Here is a 6,453-nt window from a genome sequence, read left to right as displayed (position 1 = left end):
TTCTGACCTGGGCTGGGGTTTGTTATATTTATATCAAACTCAAAACTCAAATGTAAAGGCCCTTTCACGCCATAAGAGAAATGAATAAGACTCAGGCTGAAGGAAATGCAAATTCACTTCTGTATAGTAGAGGGCGCCGCTCAAATAAACCTTTCAGCTGTGCAGACACAAGAGAAGAAAGTTCAACTCTTACTTCAGCAATAAAAAAGAAAGAAAGAAATATGCTGCTTATCTAAAGTTATTTTTCTTAAATGTATGGTTGAATTGGATCATCAAAGGCCAGCAGCAAAGACATTGGTAAATAAAGTGAGATTAAATACATAAAGTACATTTGTATAATAAGGTTTGCGTAGTATTCTTATATTTAATATTCTAATATTTAAATTTCACTGTTTTTATTCATTTTGAGGAAATCTGTTTTTGTGCAAGTTAGATGCGTAAATGCATGCTCAGATACTTTGTTGTAAATGTAAAAGTAATGCTTTACTAGTTACTTGGGAAAAAGTAATCTAATTATGTAACTCATGTTACTCATGTATTGTCCATGGTTAGTTAAACATTAGCAAACGTTAATTAATATAGGAGTGTTACCGGAATATGGAACATTAGAGAAATAAGTTGGGTATGAGTATGTAAAATGGGTTACAAATAGCAAGTAATATGTATGAAAGAGCATTCCTCTGCTGTCAGGACTGACAGGGTTTGGGCAGAAAACTAGCGGGACGGATAGAGTTACAGCTACTTAAGAGTTGTCAGTCAGCTTGGTGCTGATAAACTTTGGCCCTTCCTGAAGTCTCACATACTTAGTGCCATCAGAAAAAGAGAGAAAGTATGGGAAAATGAGGGCAAAACAGGGTGGAAATGGCCTTTGGGAAATAGTCTCTCTCTTCACTTGGTATTCCTTCAGTAGCCTATATTTGAGATACATGAAAAGAAATGTGAGGTAGTGTGTCTGAATGCTTCGGGGAAAGCTGTGCCATTGGCCAAACTACTAGTATTATATACTAAAGCATTAATTTACATGATAGCAGACACATTTTTTTGCATGTTAGTTTTACTTTTGTTTTGCTAGGAGTCCTATGATTGTATGAAGAAAAAACAGATTTTTAGGTAAGAATATAATTTTTTTTTGACTAAAACTTAATTTTATTTAGTACTTAAACTTTTGCAGACACAATCATATAACTTATAATAGATTAAATTGTAGTTTCTCAGGCAGAATGTGATGCATTTTTAACCTGCTAATTCCATTATGCTAATACAGCTAGCTAAACACTGGCTGACAGGGGTGGGGTAGATTGTAGCACATCATTAAAAAGTGTTACAACTATCCCCTTTCATACAACTAAAAAGAGTTTCTTTTTTATAATCTTACAGAATGCCTAGACAGTGGAAAAGAAAGACAGATAGATGTGTGCCAGCCAGTGTAAAAAAAAAAGAAAAAAAAAAGGAACTGATGAGGTTTCAAAGAAGAACAGGTCAGTAGGATCGCGAAGACAATGTTGAAAGTCAGTGGTGAGAATTTGGAAACTCAAAGCCAAAAAGTGGGTAAAAGGTGCCCTATGCAGTCGAGTGTTCATTAAGCTTAAATACTGCTAAGGAAGTTTGTTCTAGTAGACTAATTTACAGACAAATGCACAAACCCTGAGTCAAACAGAAAGTGGATTTGAGCTGACATTGACAATGAAGAGAGACATTGTTTTGTATTATTATTTTGCTATAAACCTATTTTTTAAGCATATTGCATGGTGTGGCCACAGTTTATGCTTCTTTTGTCTAATTGTTACAACTTACCCCAGCATGTGTTAAATCCTACCCCGGCAGAGGTTTGAATTGATGCCTTACGCAGTAAACAAATGTGGGTACTTTGTATAAAAATTGGATCACTCTAGCTAAACAATTCAGTGAGTTACTGATGCTGAAGCAACAAGTGTGACAGCCATAACCGATCTCCCTCAATAGTTGAGATACAGTAAAATATAGGTATGACTTGTGCTGAAATAATAATCATATATGATGAAACTTTTTGATAGCATATGCTGTATGATTGTTTGTATTTTGTGAGGCTGTTTCCATAACCTTTAGCGCCATCTATTGGCTTATTTGTTACCTCAGGGTCAAACAAAAGGATTTAAAGGAATAGTTCACTTCAGAATGAAAATTCGGTCATCATTTACTCACCCTCAAGTTGTTTCAAACCTGTATTAGTTTCTTTCTTCTGCTGAACACAAAGGAAGATATTTTGAAAAATGTCGGTAACCAAACAGTTGATGGACACCATTGATTTCCATTGTATTTTTTTTCCCCTGCTATGGAAGTCAATGGGGTAGATCACTGTTTAGTTACTGACATTCTTCAAAATATCTTCTTTTGTGTTCAACAGAAGAAAGAAACTAATACAGGTTTGAAACAACTTTAGGGTGAGTAAATGATGACAGAATTTTTATTTTGAAGTGAACTATTCCTTTAAGTATGATCATTTATCGTTAATTTACTGTCTGTCCTCACACGAAAAAATCCAGTTTTTATCCTGAATATCTTTTAGTCTCTAATGTCTCTTTTCTTTTCATGGGTCAGGAGTATTTCTGTCTCCCTTTCCAGAGTCTTAATTTTGTGGTGTTGAGGCATTTCTGAACCATGTAAGCATGGTCTCAACAACTGAAGTGTTGGAGTGGATATAGGTCTTATGGTCTCTGGTCTACTTATAGTGTACCAAAAGTGATAATTACCACAACCACTACTTAGTGTGGTATGTTTTTTTCACTCTGCAAAAGAGAAAGTAGTCATCACAGGAGTTAAAAATTGAAGAAAAAACACACACATTTAGCTTTTTATGCAATTCAGTTCATTAAAGTTGACATTTGAATCCTTAAATCAGCACGCATGGCTCTGAGCCTCAAGTGGTCTAGTACTGGTCTGGATCATTCTGGATCATGGGAGGGTCGAGTAGCCTATTGACTCTGCTCCTTTTTTTAAGAACTTGTCCTCTCTTACAGGGTTAGTTCACCCAAAAATGAAAAATGTCAAATGTCAAATTTGAAGAGACTCATTTACTTTATATGATGAACAGATTTAATTTAGTCTTTTATTCACAAATTAACATTGATCAGCAAGAACTAACCTGTTCTTCAAGAAGCTCAAATGTGCTGCGTAACACAAGAATGAACCTCATTGGTTCTTGCAGAAGCTCAAACGTGCTGCGTAACACGAGAATGAACCTCATCTTATTGGTTCTTGCAGAACCTTAAACGTGCTGTGTAACACGAGAATAAACCTCATTGGTTCTTGCAGAACCTTAAACGTGCTGCATAACACGAGAATGAACCTCATTGGTTCTTGCAGAACCTTAAACGTGCTGCATAACACGAGAATGAACCTCATTGGTTCTTGTGGAAGCTCAAACGTGCTGCATAACACAAGAATGAATCTCATTAGTTCTTGCAGAAGCTCAAACGTGCTGCGTAACACGAGAATAAACCTCATCTTATTGGTTCTTGCAGAACCTTAAACGTGCTGTGTAACACGAGAATGAACCTCATTGGTTCTTGCAGAACCTTAAACATGCTGCGTAACATGAGAATGAACCTCATTGGTTCTTGCAGAACCTTAAACGTGCTGCATAACACGAGAATGAATCTCATTGGTTCTTGCAGAACCTTAAACGTGCTGCGTAACACAAGAATGAACCTCACTGGTTCTTGCAGAACCTTAAACGTGCTGCATAACACGAGAATGAAACTCATCGGTTCTTGCAGAACCTTAAACGTGCTGTGTTACATAAGAATAACCTCACTGTTATAACACGAGAATGAACCTCATTGGTTCTTGAAGACCTTTTGTTTTGTTTTGTTTTTTGGGTGATTTTTGCCTTTTATTGGGACAGGACAGTAGAGAGTTGACAGGAAGTGAGGTGGGGGATGGGATCAGGAAAGGTCCACGAGCCGGGACTCGAACTCGGGCCACCCGAGTGCAACGGCGCTACATGTCGGCGCGCTGACCACGAGGCCTTGCAGAAGCTCAAACGTGCTGCGTAACACGAGAATAAACCTCATCTTATTGGTTCTTGCAGAACCTTAAACATGCTGCGTAACACGAGAATGTACCTCATCAGTTCTTGAAGAAGCTCAAACGAGCTGCGTTACACGAGAATGAACCTTATGTTTCCTGTGGACGATCAAACTTGCTGCGTAACACAGAAAAATGAACCTCATTGGTTCTTGCTGAAGCTAAAATGTGCTGCGTAACATGAAAATGAACCTCATTGGTTCTTGAAGAAGCTCAAATGTGCTGCGTAACATGAGAAAGAACCTTGTTGGTTCTTTCTGAAGCTCAAACGTGCACTGCGTAACACAGAAAAATGAACCTCATTGGTTCTTAAAGAAGCTCAAACGTGCTGCGTAACACAAAAATGAACCTAATTGGTTCTTGAAGAAGCTCAAATGTGCTGCGTAACACGAGAGGTTCTTCAAGAAGCTCAAATGTGCTGCATAACATGAAAATGAACCTCATTGGTTCTTGCAGAACCTTAAATGCGCTGCGTAACACGAGAATTAACCTCATAGGTTCTTGCAGAACCCTAAACGTGCTCTGTAACATGAGAATGAACCTCACTGGTTCTTGCAGAACCTTAAACGTGCTGCGTAACACGAGAATGTACCTCATCAGTTCTTGAAGAAGCTCAAACATGCTGCGTAACACGACAATGAACCTCATTGGTTCTTGTGGAACCTCAAACGTGCTGCGGAACACGAGAATGAACCTTATGGTTCCTGTGGACGATCAAACGTGCTGCGTAACACAGAAAAATGAACCTCATTGGTTCTTGCTGAAGCTCAAACGTGCTGCGTAACATGAAAATTTAAATTATAAGCCTAAATTCAATATGTTCATTATATAAAGTGATCAAGTCTCTTCATAAAATTTGGACTAAACCACTCCATTCAAATGGATTAGATTTACAAACTCTTTATGAACTTTTTGAAGCATCATGGTTTTTGCGTAGCTGTCAATGGAGGAACAGAGAGCTCTCAGATTTAATTAAAAATATCTTCATTTGTGTTCCGAAGATGAACGAAAGTCTTACAGGTTTGGAATGACATGAGGGTGAATAATTAATGACAGAATTTCCATTTTTGGGTGAACGCCTTTAAAAAATAGCACTGCACCATATGAGCAGATTCTCATCATTATAATTAATTTATATTAACAGTATATAGTTTCTAAATCCAGGCACACTTACTGTTGTGAAAGACTCAGTTTAAAGGGTTAAAGTTAAGTTTGGTCAAGTGTGATGATAAGATAATTAATGGCATGAGTGATTTATTGCTTGCATAAAGGTAGTAACGTAATTAAAAATATTTTAATAGGTCTTGTTAGATCTTGCATAGTTAAGGAGCTTCCTAAAGAATAAAATATGCGAGTGAAATTTAAAGACGGTCATGAGGCAAAGCATCAAACAAATATGTTTAAAATGACAAACGTTCACCACTAAACATCTCCGGTAATATCTGGCGCCATCTAGCGGTAGAGCCACTGAGAGGACCTTGAGCGTTTTCTTGATGTTTGTAACTCTTCAAGGAATGACTAACCAAAATCAGAGATTTACCTTTGCTTTGCAAAGTGTAGCTACTGTAATCTTATCAGTAAAGAATAAGTGATTCTTGTTTAAAAGGAGATTATTGATTAAGTCTAGCAGTCAAAGGTCTTCATGGATCTGATTCAGGACAAGAGTTTGAGAGTTCTGAGAGAGAAATGTAAGTAAAACTTGTGGCATATAACATTTCTATATACTTATATATTTACTGTTAATACTTTATTTATTTAAGAAGTACTTACTATAGCTATTATTGCATTAAATAGGCTACAATTAAATGCAGAAAATAAACAAAATCACAGAGACCCTAAAAGCTTCTCCCACCTTTTCTATGTATTTAATTTATTGTGATTTTACAGTAGTAACAAAGGTGTTTTAGCATATAACATGTATGTAATTAACATGTATATTTTTTATGAAATAATGATTAAATATAATTGACATGACTTCAGTAGGTGTGTACTCAATTTTCAATATATATATATATAATTCATGTAATTGTGTTATGAGGGATAACAGATGCAAAGAGATAGTTGCCATTTTAATCACATCTTTACCTTCACTAGTAAATGGTCATGCAGTATAGCACATATAGTATGCAAATATTAATATATCATTTATAGTCGCACAATTAATATAAAGGCATAAAATCCGCATATAATATTAATAATAACAACAACATCAATAATAATAATAATAATAATAAGTAAAACTCTAACAAGAATTTAAATAAATAAATAAATAAATAAATAAATAATGCATTGTCGTCACGTATATTCGTCAGCTACCCCAAAATCATGCATGTCAATCTGACTGTATTGCATTATAGTAACAAGTAGGCAGTGCTGCGGCCCCTTTAA

This window comes from Abramis brama, assembly GCF_963993115.1.
Source record: "Abramis brama genome assembly, chromosome: 4".
Lineage (NCBI taxonomy): Eukaryota > Metazoa > Chordata > Actinopteri > Cypriniformes > Leuciscidae > Abramis > Abramis brama.
This window is presented reverse-complemented; position numbering follows the sequence as displayed.